Genomic DNA, 15,099 nt, shown 5'->3' with positions numbered 1-15,099 from the left:
TTATTATCTGTAAATTTACCGGAAACTTTAATTTATCGGATAACTTTTACCGATATTGTATATCGATGAAATCCAATTACGAATTCTGTACGAAGTAAGAATAACGGTAATTCATACCACGTTAAAATTTCTTCTGTGTATACGTGCTTCTCACATCATCAATTATTATCGTTTAATTTTTTTTACTGACATCATAATGAAGATTGATTCATCTTCGATTCATTAGGATCGATGATACTGTGATTTGTTTCGATAATAAATAGCGTAAATCATTAGATGTTATTTAGTATAGTGTGATATCGAAAGAACGTTTTTAGAAAAGCGATAAAAAAATGGATTATAAACCCAGAAAATTCGATGAAAACCCGACAGTCAAACTACTTAATATTAAAACAATTGATATTTTTGAGATATTCCAGAGAAATGGAAAAATCCTGTTGCCTAACTTCATTGGTCAAATAGAGGCGAAAGTTTATTGCAACGAGATTGCTTAAAAGCGCCTTCTGAATTTTAAAAATGTGAATTATCGCGTTTGTCCCCTATGGTCTTCAAATATAAGACAAATACGAATGAAATAACGACGAAATATCAAGTCGAGAAAATATCTCCAACTTTTATTTGCCGAAAAATAAAACGAGAACGTAGCCAGTAATTTCATTTTCCTAAACGGAAGTAAGTTCGATGTTTAATAGAATCTCTTTCGATCGACAACTGTCAATTCTGATCGCTTTCATCCCGATGAGAAGTATCACAATAAAAAATCAGAGGATAAAAGTAGGTGGATCTGAGGCTCTGATTAAGACGTGTGCTTCCTTCGTTCTCGACGTCTAATTATAGAGCGATCATTTCCACGGTCTATCGAAAGGTGGAGTCGGTCGAAAACAGCCTCATAAAGGCTTGATGTTTAATGATTGACAAATAACGATTAGGCACCTGTTACACCGATCACCCTTTCTCTTCTTTTCTTTTCTTTTTTTTCTTCCATCAGCTTCGTGATAGAGAGACTCTCAATGAAATCCCTTTGCATCCATTCAAGCAGCTCCTCCCACGCTTCCTCTTCCTTCCTCCTTTTCTACTTTTACTTTCTTTCGGAAAGCTCGCTCTTGTTCCCATATCGCTTTCCCTCGAGTATCTTTTTCTTTTCCTTTTTTATCGATCGTCGACGATAGAGTCGTTACGACTTCCAGGCAAGCTGACAAAAAGGCGAGAGGAAACGTGTTCGACACTTCACACGGCATAATCTATAGGGAAAGACGCTGAAGGATGAGAGGAAATCTTAGACAGGAAATGTCCTGTGATAAAAAATATTTTGGGCTGTGTTAAGATATAAAGACGTCGAAGGTTTCAGTTAGTATTTTCAACGAAATATTAATAAACTCGTGGAATTGAAGTTATACTTCGTAAGAAGATATTAAATGCAGTCTTAATGAAATGGGATTAGCGTGATAAAGAATATTTTCGGATGGAAAGTATATAATTATAAAGCCCAAAGGCACAGAAGGCTAAAACGTTGTTATTACATTCCATATTAGCAGCTAACATGGGCGATATATATATATATATAGAAAATGTACCGAGTAAATGGATAGATGAATATCCTGTGATGGATGAAATTAATGAACAAAGATAATGGGATTCTGACGCGCCAAAAAGTATAAAATTAATTTGCACTAAATAAGACGTTACAGCAAAATCATAGAATAAAACAATTACAATTATTCTTATAAATTATTCGATTCAATAAATTATAAAATTCAACAGTTACTTCACAGGGTACCATGAATTTGCTAAAAGCACGTACGATTAAAAGGTGCAGTTAATTAATAACTTACTAAAGTACAAGGTTACGTGTACTGAGTGCGAGCATGGAAAGAGTTAAGCGCAACATGCTGGCGTATCGAATTTCCATAAAAAATGTTCATCCTTTTTCCCTAAAATTCATACACAAACGCGACGTGTATCGGACTGAAACGCATGCTCCGTCATCCACTGCGCCTTATTCAACCTTTCAACGGCGCAACGAAGAAATAATTCAATCCGGACATACTACACGGAACACACGGTCAACCGGTAGAAACGAACAGAAATTTGTCGACTGCGGCATACGTCCGACACGGAGTTTCGCGCAAATTACTCTCGTCGGCCAACGAGGCAAACATAGCGAAGACTGAATCCCGCGGTAGCGGAGGAACGGATACAATGATAGCATAAAAATAATGAACAGAGGGACCGCCACGTCGGGCCTCGGATCGCGTAAAAATTTCCACGAGATATACGACGCCGTTACTGGGATTGGAGCTAATTACCACCCAGAAGCGACGTCCATATCCCCGGTAATAGTGAATCAGCGTTAGCTGACCTCCTATTGGCGACCATAGAACTCGACCTCGGTGTCGACCTCGCCGATTTATTTGCTCGTAACGAGGTAAAAAGACCGGAGGATAAAGGGAGACAACGCTGAAAGAAGGCTAGGACTTTTACATACGCCGAGGTAATATTCATCGTTGTTCATATATCTTTCATCATCGGTGTCTCGTAGTCAACGTCGTCGGTCATGCTCATTGTCCTCGTCTTCTTCGTCTTCTTCCTCCTCGTCATCTACGATCTACACTACCGTTCATAAGTATTTCGATACTTTTCCAAATTATTGCAAGATGTATAACATATGCTTCGAATGGGATGCTTTAATCTAATTTTCACCTGTAATCCTATCTCGGGTAAATAATACCAAGATTACAGGGGAAACACGAGATATGAGCAGAATTTTGGCGACCTTTTCATTTCTATGTCGTTTAACGTTTGAAAATATGTACTTCAACGTAACGTAATTTGGGTGGATCAAAGGTATCGAGCTTTTTAGCTATAGGCGACAGATCCATGAAATTTTCTAAAGGAAACTATCTGTTTTACTTTCGAAGAACTGATATTTTCAACGTCAACATTTTTCGAAGGAACACCGTAACTAAATTTAGTAAAAATAAAATAACGTGTGCTTGGTTAACAAGGTCTAGCTAAGGTTCAATTTCTAGTCTAACATCTCTTGGTTAAAAATTAACGCCTTTGGACGTTTCGTTCAATCAAGTATCCCTTTGTTTTGTGCATTTTATTAGTCGAGAAATACTCGCGTTAAATAATTTCTTAATCTTCCATACCGCTAGAACACGAAACAGACTTGGCATCGTTGAAAAATGATACAAATTTTTCCAACAATTTAGTATTTCTGAACGGTAGTGTACGTGTCATCTTCTTCATCGTCAATTCTAATCACGATGCCCGTTTTCGTTGCTACTTGCGACACCGCTACCAGCATGAAAAAGAACGAGGAAATGGCGATCTTCGTCAGGCTTTAACTCCCCTATTTGTCAAACATTGACACGCGGCTTTTTGCGGCTTGAATAATTACCCCCATATTAGAGTAACTGTATTGTGCGCGATATTGACGACGCAGCGTTGATTCGCATCTGGCAATTTCGATGCAAAATTAGGTATTTTATACGTATCGCGGCAAGACGTAATATCACCTTGGCTCCGATGATTTTTTATCCGACACCGGTAACGGTAAAAAGCCAAGCTGTTGCATGATTTTAATGATAGACGTTATAAGCAAGCATCGCGATGATACAAGGTTGTTGAACTAGCTGTGTTATTAAATTATCGAGTAGCACATTTTATAATATTTTACGGTAGTTGCGGTTTTATTTGTACCTGTACCGCGTGGATATCGCTGGATTAAAACGATGTTACGTAAGAAAATTGCAAGATTTCTAAACTTCGCGTCTATTTGTAGCTACATATTTAGTGTAAAGCAATACATGTTTCAGTGAATCAGGGACGTGGTTATCGTCAATAACTTCGCTAATCATTAACTACATTAAAATTGTCTTTTATTTTTTAGCGTTATATTTAATATTCCTCGTTGTAAAAGATATCTTACGTCGAAGAATTCTTGTATCGAAGATGTCGATAATTATATAATTGCGCATTAGCGTATTTGTTCACAGGGAGATCACCGTGGCGAACATACCAACCATCAAAATTAACGATTATGTTGATAAAGTTACTTCCTTTCTTAAATCATATTCAATCGATCGACGAGGTATTGAGCTTGAAGAATCAATACTGATCATTTTCTTAAGCTGTTATTTATTATAGATATTTACTTGGCTCATAATTTTAAGTATCTCTCGTCCAAAGAACTCCTGAAAATATCAAATTATGCGTAGAATGTGAAATTTTTATCCACGATATCTGCTGTACTCGTTAGAAAAGACTAAACCAATATAACACATAAGTAAAATTGTTACGTAAGAAATGATTTAACGCCTAAAAAGCCAAGTAATAAGATACATAAAGTGTGTAAATACAAGCCGAATTTATAACAAAGATTATACATGGCTATGACAGGTTTTTAGAAATAAACGATTTGCCTGTACCTCTAACTGGTAGTTTTCTTAAAAGAGATCGCTAACTCGTAGATAGCAAGCGTTCGGTTTGATACTATTCGCCCTCCTTCTTTTTCTAATCTTCCCTATAAAATAATTCAAACTCTTCCATCCTTTTCCTCCATTTACCCTCCTGTTGTGTTGCATGATCTAAGAGAAGCTTAAAACAGTTCCACTGTACACATCAATCACAAAAAAAATATCGGTTCTTGACGAAAATTGTGTAGAAATGTTCGATACATAAATTACCAACAACCAGATTATACAGCGAGAAAAAGACACGTTCTCAAATGTACAGCAAATGATTCATATAAATCAATTATTATCCGTCAAATATACTGAAAAAGTGTCGTACTTGGTAATCAAGATCGCCAATGTACTACTATTCATTTTTATGATCGGTGATCGATCAACTGGTAAGACATTATTCGTCGGCGATTTAAAAACTTCAACATTTAGAATTTCCATAGAGAATCGCTATAGAGAAGCACCGTTAAACGTCGAAATACGCTACCGACTGGTCAACCACAGCCAATTCCAGCCACGTACATAGAACGTACAGTATAATTTATGCCCGACACGGAAACCGTCCCTTCTCCTGATAATCGTCTAAATTACGAAACACGTAATCACTGACAGACAATTAACAATCCGGCGATAACAACGTGACAACTTACAGTTAAAAGTTGACGCCTAGTCTATCGATCAAAACTGTCGAGCGAGTTTCGCATCTGAAACCTATACGCAACATTCAAAGATATCTGATCGCTTGCTTATTTTCGACACGATGTATTTTAATTGTAAAATTACAAATGAGAAAGATACGAAGATAATAATTGTATTCCTTGCAATCTACGTAACAAGATTACTACGACACGCTTAAATTAATTTTTAACTCGTAATATGGTGTTCTTCCGAACCACACGTTTAATGTTTAGAAGAAAGATAATTAAACAAGTTTTAAAAAGCAATATGCTCTTCGTTACTAGATTCCAAATATTTGTACAAAAATTCGCGTTTGGCTAAAGACAATCGGAGAAATCGTATGTAAACGGAGCTTTGTCGCGTCTACTAAATATTACACAGTTACTATAATTTGAATATTTTGCATATATCTATATTATGTGCAAAAATCCGCAGAGTCCATATGCTATACAGAAACATACAAAATTCTTAAAACATACTGTCTTCTAATATCTATAGTATCATAATATCTAGTAGGTAAAACAATTTTCTCGCTGGGTATGCTGTCTCTTTAATTATACGATACGATTGTAAAAATACGAATTTGCATAAATATTCGCAATCTGATAAAAGGTGTACCGATCGAGTAAGTCAAAGAACGTGATGGAGCCAACTGTAAAATCGGCTCCGGTGCAACAGGTTTATTGACAAAAATAACGTGCGTGTAACTTGACGACGGACAGACAACCGTTACACGAAAAACGTCGCAATCGGAAAGGCACCATAGTGAGGCGAGACGAACTATCGAGCATACTAATGTAATTCTATCAAACGTTTGCACTTTGTCTCGAGCGGCGTTTAAAGTTAAATCGTGGCGGACGTGCGATGCAATCTGCCACGAGGAAAGGCAACGAAACGAAACTCGCACTGAAGAGAGAGATCGGTGAGAATCATCGAGAAACAAGACCTCGACCAATTACGGCAAGTAACTATCATATCGCTAGAAAAGATCTTCGTGTTGTACCAGCCGCGAGATAACGAAGGATATCTTTCGATCCTATATACGTTATGACGTGTAGGTACACGCGTGATTCTGCAATATCTGTTATTAGATAGTATCTTTAACTGTTTTGGTATCACCATGATACGTGTACGTCGATGATTCGTGAGGAGCGATCGATGTAATTATTCTTAATGCTTTGACGACTTTAGAGATGCGACGGTGGAATACAATCGTGTAACGTTATTTGGATCACGAATATACGATTGCTTATATCAATTATACATACATCTTCGTTTTTCTATTTCGATGAGATCAAATACTATCGATTTTTGGATTGTTGAACTCGTCTAGAGACAGACAATTTTATGTACAACAAATTATAACTATAGATTTAAGAACATTCGTGATCTCGTCATCTATACGAAAGTCACTTAGAATATTTAGGGAATGAAACGAATATTTATGTAAATTTCGTGTCAATAGCTGTGTTCATAAAAATGTAAGTTTGCATAAACACCGCATAGTCTAATTATGAATGTGAGATTTTAAAACATTCTTCCTGATTCGTATATGTTTCTTAACTTATGCAAAATCTAGCAGCTAAATAGTACGTAAAAGTGGCATGAATTGAAGCTTGATGAATATACGAAAAATATATTAGAACGATAAATATTTTCCAGAAGTTCGTTATGTAAATCCAGAGCACGAAATAATATCTATGATTTAGGAATAAATTGTTTATTACAGTGCAACGAAGACTTCAACTTGTTTCAATTTCATAACATTGTAGAATCTATGCGCAGAAAAGAACAGCGATAAAAGAAATATTAAGGAAATTCTTGAAGCTCCCTTTCATCACCATGGAGTTAAAAAACAAAATTCAATAATGTAAATTGAGTGAAAAAATTTGTAAAGGAAATACGTTGCATTAACGTAACGTTAGTCCTCTTAATGGGCTAATGAGAGAAGCCTGAGGCAATCAGCTATAGGTTTAGTCCTTTTAAGTGGCCTTCAGTTTCAATAGAACCGAAGATGTTAAAAGTAATTTTAGTGCAAAATGTGTTCCTTTGATGACTGTACGCATTATTATAATTTAATATTACCTCTTTAGAACAAATTAAGTAAAGTGCTATGTTTAAATAATTGTAGAAAAAAGTCCTCCATAACTCCAACTACTTAGATTGCTGTTCCCTAAATTCTTATAACGGTCCTGCATAAAAATTACCAATCTCTCTTAACATATGCCAAAAAAATATCCATCGACGCATTTTACTACGATCAACGCAATATTAACCATCGTATTTACCAATTATGTTTTTATTGTTATCATTCTAATAAAAAGAGTAATTCATTTCGAAAATGTTACATACATAAATGTACTGGCAGACGCCAAGCCATTCAGAAAGGAAATTAAAAAAGATGATTTGAAAATTTAGCGATTATAGTTCTGTATAGTTCTGTATAATATTCTATAGTATAAGTCTGTTTATAGATCGTGTACATAACAATAACTGTTGACGCGACTGTAAACGACAAATTAAAAATGGGAGCATGGCGAGAAAAATTCGTTGAAATTTCGCCTTCCACCCAACCAGTTTCTAACAAATCCCTGACAAAATCGACTTCGCGTAATTCGGATAACAAAACTATAGGATAGGAACGGGACTTCTGACTCGGCGAGTATGGGGTTCGTTGTTTAATCGCACGATTAATCTGCGCTGTCATCTGAAACGGTCGGTCGAAATCTTTCACGGTACGAGCGTACCCTCGGAAAGGTACTCGGCATATAAATCCCAAAGATTTAAAATGAATTTATAGATAGGTACAACAAGCGTACTCCCGACGTCTATTTTCACGCGTATACCTCGCGGTGCTCGTATCATCGTTTATAGCCGTATCAGATTTACTGCGACTTTTCTCCGCACGTCTCGAACTTTTGCGAACAGGACAATCCGCTGAGCAGCCACGAACTTTCGTTCGTTGATTTCTAACGGCACAACCTGACTTACGTGCAGAGCGTTTCTCGTAGTTTCCACAACACTTTTAGAAACTTTTCATAATTTGTTCATCAAATAATTAATTCAATTATTTCGAACTAATTTTTCTTTACACACGACACCTTGTCAGATTATTGAAAGTGTGTGAAAAATCAGAACACGTCCTAAAATCGATTTTTTAAATTGTTACCAATTTTATAGGTTTCGTGTCATCGCGCATTGCCATGTATTTTTCATTGTCTTTGTATTTTCATTTTTATCGCCGACTCGTGTAATCGTAAGTAAGCAACAATGTCACTAATGATATCGCCACTCGAGTACGATTTCTTCTCGATTAGTGCGATTTCACCTCGGTTATACATCTAGGAGAATATTCCCGAAGACAGTTGCGAGTTATTACACCGTATAATATATGAGTAATTACGTCTATATAATCGAATGCGTTTATGCATCCACGTCGTAAATTCGTATTTTAACGTCCTTCGTTTTCTCACGGATCTAATTCGGCGTATTCACGAACTCGCTATCCGGCTAATAACTCACAGCTCGTCGAATATTCTTCACGTTTTCCCTTTTCTACTTCGACGGTGAAAAGTCCATGAGAACATTTTTAAATTTACATTTCTTCTTCATTTATATTTTGCTATCATAATACGTTTTATGCAAGGTGTCTCGTTTCAATTTTCTCAGGTAAAATTACCTCGAGAACTATGGAAAGCGCGATACAGTTTTTTCGAATCGTTCGAATCGAGTTTGTAATATTCGAATTTATAAAATCTATCGTAAGCGCGTAATGAACTTCGACAATTGTCTCATTGAATATTCAGATTTATCGATAGAATGGATAATTGACTGTTTAAACATTTTTGCGATCTCTACAAGGTATGTATAGACTTGTACAATCTTATAATTCATACTTGTAATATCTGCACATTTGTTCGCAACCTTACGAATATGTTCGTAACGATCGAATCTCGTGTCAGTGCTAATGAAATTTTAAAACGCTTCGCTATAACACACACAATATAATCGTAATAGGTTGCAAATGTTCGAATACTTTCGTAAACCTGTGTGCGTTGGAATTGTTAAGCTTGGTTAATTGAACATACACCCTCGTCGATAAGAATTTCGAAGCTCGTATAATACGGAAATATGAATCGATCGTTGTCAAGAAATTCAAAATCGGTAAACAGGGGATCGAATAATCGTGTGACTCACTGCATACAGAGATCTTCTAATGACACTGGTCTTTCAATCGACATAACCGTCGGCCATTACCGATAACACATGAAAATAATGGAAATACGGTAGCGTTAACAGAAATTGTACATCCTGAAGATTGCCGTACGGCCGCTAGATGATCGTTACTCGATGTGGCTGCCTTCGGGTATCCTCGCGAACAGCCAGCCCAAAGAGAGGACAGAGGAAGGAAGAGACGAAGAGATGGTAGCCCCTCGCTCGGTTTTTCAAGCGAGCAGGGAGGGCAAGAGAATCTGATTGCGCAGGATTCCCGCTTTGAAGTGGCACCGCCGATGTTCTCGGCCATCTCGACTCGTTACCACTACGGAATCGGCACTCTTCCCGCGATATCTTTTCTTCGGATTCGTTCACCGGGTCAACTGGTGACTCTATCCGGCCCCGACTTCATTTTTTTCGTCCGGGCTCTCGTTCCATTTAAATTAACACATTATCCAACAGATGCGGAATTTTTCGTATTTTCGATGCTGATCGTCGTTGGCCGCGTTGCGAAGAAGAAGTTGCGCTCTTTTCAACGCGTTATTCTTTGGGTTATAATACCATGACATAGCGTTAACGTCTTCCGTTCGAAAGTTTACAGCGTGTTAGAATTTCACAGGAAACAACATTTTCCTTAAGCAAATAAATATTCGATTTACGATATAGTAATTTACTTTATGATATAATACCATTTTGTAGTATTGGCACGTAACTAAATATATTAATTATATATTAATTAGAATTATTATTATATTAGTCTTATAATTATAGCTTATAATTATATTAGTCTTATCCGTTCTCGGAAAAGTGTACGGAAATGTTTATTTCCTCTAAGAAGCAAAAGGTGTTTCGAACTTTTGTACGGTACAGTAATTACATATCGGAGATTTCATCTTCGCTAAGAGAATAAAAGTGTTTCAAGGTAAGTATGTTCTAATATTTATGGCCGGCAGTGTGCATCGTTATATCGCTTTCAAATAAATCATTTTCCTTAAATAAACCGACTAGCCTGTAGCTTCGTCCATTCCACTCCAAATTCTAATTAAATCCCTTCGAAAAAGGAAGACCATATATTATCTCTACAGCTCTTCTACTCATTCGAAATTTCTTCGATAGAATCTACGCCGTGGAAACGTGAGCAATTTACACGTTAAAGCGAATACACTGCGGATAATAACGCGTCATTATACGGCACGTCGATCCTGATCTTCTACACCGGGACCTTTGGAGAGGTAATCTTCAATGTTTCTAAAAGATCGCACGAAATCGACGGGGAACAAGGATCGAAGGATCTCTCGTACAAAGAGCCGAAATCTTAATTACCCAGCGGACAGCCACTTTTCAATTTCTCACCTTGCCGTGGGGGGCGGCAAAAAGTCAGTGGCTATGTACCCTGGAATATGCCGTGATGCCAACCTGACACGGTTTATAACTCGCGTTTCTTGCCTTCTCCGCGATGAAACGCCATTTTCTGCGCTTTCCTTTCTCTAATTACGGATTTCTTCCTTCTTTTTCCCCGCCAGAATTAAGAAAGTATTTTCTTACAAGGTTCTATTCTCTTAAACTATTATGCAAATTGATTATTTTCAGAGTTAAGGATTTAAACCTTGTAAAAGTGTCCTATTAGATATAATTGTAGTAACTTTAAGCTGCCTTATGAAACTGTACCGACGCTGATTGGAGTTACGGACAGAAAATGTTTAGCTCAATTACTACTTACATGCGTAATGTGTACATACGTATATCTATATACTTCATACACAAAATGAACTATATTCGTTAATCTTTGCTTACCAATCGCAGCAAGATTCCACGTAACGGAACACGTATCTCCGAGTAATCTGCATACATGAGCCGTTTGAAGGTTAATCAAATTCAAAACCTGAAAAATAGAGAAAAATGGTAATGTATTATCTTTGAAATCTATCTTAGAATTTATAATTATTTCTATCGTCTTCTCGCGATGAACGAACTTGTGAGATTCGTCAATTTTGTTACTAACAACCGAACATCATCAATCGCGTACTTTTGTAACCAACTTGAAGAGAAGCTGTGAAAAAAATGGAGTTTAAGGCTCGTATCTCACCAAGCACCTTATCTACTAGTCCAATTTAATTCCTTAAATGTAACACGCTTGTAACGGCAGGTAACATAAGCGTATGGCCAAATGGTGTATAGGTGTACACCGTCGTATCATGGAATCCGCGAGTGGCGCTGACTGGCCGCGGCAAGAAGATAATGCGCCCTCCGAACATTTCGGATTCCAGCCGCACCAAAGAATAAGATTCTCTTTGCGACTCCTTATCCCTTTCTTTCTCCCCCTCTGCCCTCTCTGTCACACGCGGCCCTCTCTCTTTTACTACTTCGTCTCTCCGCGCTGCGTCGCGTTTCTCTCTATCTGCGGCGTTTGGGTTCCTTGACTTGGCGGATAATTATGTTCCCGGCCCTTATTCCTCGACTTCGAACCTCTCCATAAACGTATCGAACTGTTCTCTCGATTCAGGCCTCGGCCCCTACTACTTCGATCCTCTTCTACTCCCTCGTCGTCAGTTTTCTCCCGATCTTCAACCACCTCTGTTTCCTCTCCTTTCATCCACCCTACTCTGTACCTCCTACTCTTTCTCCGTTTCCTTTTATTCTTAATCCTTTTTCGCCCCCTTTCCTTCGCTCTTTCTATCTCGATCTCGAGATTTCTTCGTTCAACCAACCTTCCAGGCCTTTCTCGTTCCTCGACGTCTAACGCCTCCTACGTTTTGCTCGGTTTCGTCATTTTGCCGGCCGGTGCGTGTCGTTGTCGCTCATCCGTGGACGTGACACTTCGTCTTCCGTCTGATTCCGGACCCACGATCGACGATCCCCCGATACGGACGATCCTTCTTACCACGTTCCACCAAACGGGTCATTCGCGACGTCATTTCTCACCACCGCTTTCGTAACTCTCGTGGTTTCTCTCCATCGACGTTCTTGATATTCGAATACCACGTGTGTTAGATTGTCCCAGGAGCTTCTTTCGTTTTATGGGAAAATAATGGATGCACAACGTTTCTTGTTTTATATTATTTTATTGAATTATGGTATGATCCATTTTGTAGTAATGGAACAAGATTTGCTTGTAAAACGAAAGAATCTTTTGAATATGGCAACCTAATGTGATAAACTGGATCTTGATTTTTCCACTTTTTTCACGTTCGGTGGCGAGAAGTATCTTCGTATGAAATGGATCGGAGAGTAGAAAAGAAGAGGATAATTCGATGGACTTTTGGAACTGAATGACGAATTCACAAATTTCCGTAAGTTTGTGTATTAACCAATGTGCTATCGTAATTAGTTGAACTTAATTAGTATCGATTTACGTGATTAATGTTTTTCAAGTATTCAAGACAGTGACAGGAACGATATAATTCATTGTTTATTAATGCAGGATTAAAAGATACTTCACGGATGCAATATTTTTAGTAATACAATAATAATAACATAGTAAAAGTGACAAAGATATACTTTATGTTTTTCTAATTTTACGAAAGTATATGAAAACGTTAATATAAATAAAAGAAAAGTAGAAATGTTCTGCTGATTATTTTTTAGAACAGAATTACCTGTTCGTGTATACATATAACATTCGAGTTTTGTTATATGTAAATTCCTACATAAATTTCTCTTTATAAAAGAAGATTTAACTGCGGAACGTTTTAACGTGTTTGAATTTATATCTTTCACTTTTCATCTGATCGCTATTATCGAACGCAACTTTACATTTATTTCATTTTAATCTTGTGGCATACAAGTATTGTTTTCAAGAGCAACATAATCTTATAAAAGCATCTTTGTAAAAGTATATGAGTTTTAGAGATATTAAAATGTTGATAAATCGCAGGCCATAACACTTTAGAAAGTATAGAGTAACGTTAGCGTATCTCTTACGTAGATTCACCGATAGCGTTTAAATAATACTCGTTAAATATATAATGATAGCTTACAACGTAATAGAGGGACGCATTTAGAAAGATAAAACAGTCCTATTTCCAACCAATTTTTTACTACGTCGATATTGTTTCATTTTTCTTGCAATAGTAATCAAACTATATAACTATATAACTCGGTCAACACGAAAGAAAGAACCAAAATTCTACACATCTATGTTTCGCCTATAAAAATTTAATCAACTAGAATAATTCTATCAAAAATATCAATTAGAGACTTGTATTCGTACACGACTGAAAAGTTACTGATTTACATCTTTATCGGAGAAAATTATGAAAAATTCATCGATTTATACTTGTCGGTTAAAAAATCACAGGCGATATATTATCATCCATTGAAGAAATTAATTAACGCTTAATTATCAACTGTAAAACATCAAGAAACCAATCATTCGTAAAATAACTTTAGAACATTTCGTGCCAAGAATAATCTTCGACCTAACATGATAAAAGTTACATCTTTAGTGACTCCAGTCTATCTCCTCTCATTTCGCTTGCACGAGAGACGCAAAAGAAATATTTCAAATTTTCTCACAGCTGTCAAAGCGTTCCCAGAGTTCCAAAAAGTATCACGTTAAGGATTAATCCTCGATAAATAACGAAAAGACGTATTACAACGGATTGAAGGATACATACATACGCATTGTACAAAAATTGCGTGTTTAGCGACTCGAGTTTGTTGAGTTAACAGCCGACCAAGAACATACCACAAAGTAACGAAAAGGGGCGAGAATGATCTTGTTAAACGTTGAAAACGAAGAATTTCGTTGTTAACCGCGCTTCCGCGGGCAGGAGATAATTGACGTTAAACAACAATACTCGATTCCACAATGGTGAAACGACTCGCAATAAACGTCCTGTTTCGAAATCGGCTCCTAAGAATTCTGCCAGGGCAAAGAGAGACGGAGGCACGGACTTCCAGGTCCTCCAGCACGAACTGGAGAAGCCGAGGGGGCAATTACATCGGAGAACAATTACAGGTTGGCACGTCCTCCCGGTGCCATCGCGGCTTTTTCTATCCCCGGGATTCCGAGTTGAGGAACGTCCAGGAACGTTTTCGAGAGATGCGAGAGGGTGGGTCAAAGACATTTTTATTACGGTTCAACATTTCAGCTCGTAACGATGTAACGAGCAACGAGTAGAAATATTTATATCGAAACACCATTATTCGTCGGCCAGTTTTAATCATGATTAACTAGTATAGTGGATGCAATGGAATGCTATAAAGCAAGAAATAAAAATGCTCTCGTAAGAATTTGTTACGGTCTTCGATCCACCATGTGTTGATAACGGACTCGATATTTCTAAAAATATATTTTTCTGAATGGTAGTGTTAAATTATTTCAAACTTAATTTATTTTATTTTCGGCATACGATTCTTCTAACGATATGCAAATTAAACGTATTTTTGATCAGATTTTATATACGAGTATAATATGCAAAATAGTCGATATCTTTCCTAAAGATCTTCTGAAGCAGCTGAGTAATTTCTTCAAGAAATATATTTCTATATTATAATAATGTTATACCTGGTATTATTTGAATATTATAACACATCAAGTATTGAATATAATAACAATAAAATATAACTAATATGTAAAATCTTATCTGAATGAAATTCCTTTCACTTTTGTCTGGAAGCAACGAAATCAAATTTTCTTGATTTTTCATCGATCGTTGATAGCAATTATAACACATCCCAAGCATGTACTCTTCTAAAATCGCATATCTCGTCTGATATCAAAAATTAATTTACT

At 36.8% G+C, this 15,099-nt stretch overlaps 1 long non-coding RNA gene across 1 annotated transcript in view; it reads right to left on the bottom strand.

Moving 5' to 3' along the window:
• The window catches only part of LOC122566315, a 118,343-nt gene that overhangs the window by 83,205 nt on the left and 20,039 nt on the right, over positions 1-15,099 (bottom strand). The window contains exon 2 of the long non-coding RNA XR_006316458.1: positions 11,157-11,244. This is a non-coding gene — a long non-coding RNA (uncharacterized LOC122566315). The remainder of the gene's footprint in view (positions 1-11,156; positions 11,245-15,099) is intronic.

The sequence above is a fragment of the Bombus pyrosoma genome, linkage group LG3, assembly GCF_014825855.1.
Source record: "Bombus pyrosoma isolate SC7728 linkage group LG3, ASM1482585v1, whole genome shotgun sequence".
In the NCBI taxonomy this organism is placed as follows: Eukaryota; Metazoa; Arthropoda; class Insecta; order Hymenoptera; family Apidae; genus Bombus; species Bombus pyrosoma.
This window is presented reverse-complemented; position numbering and strand designations above follow the sequence as displayed.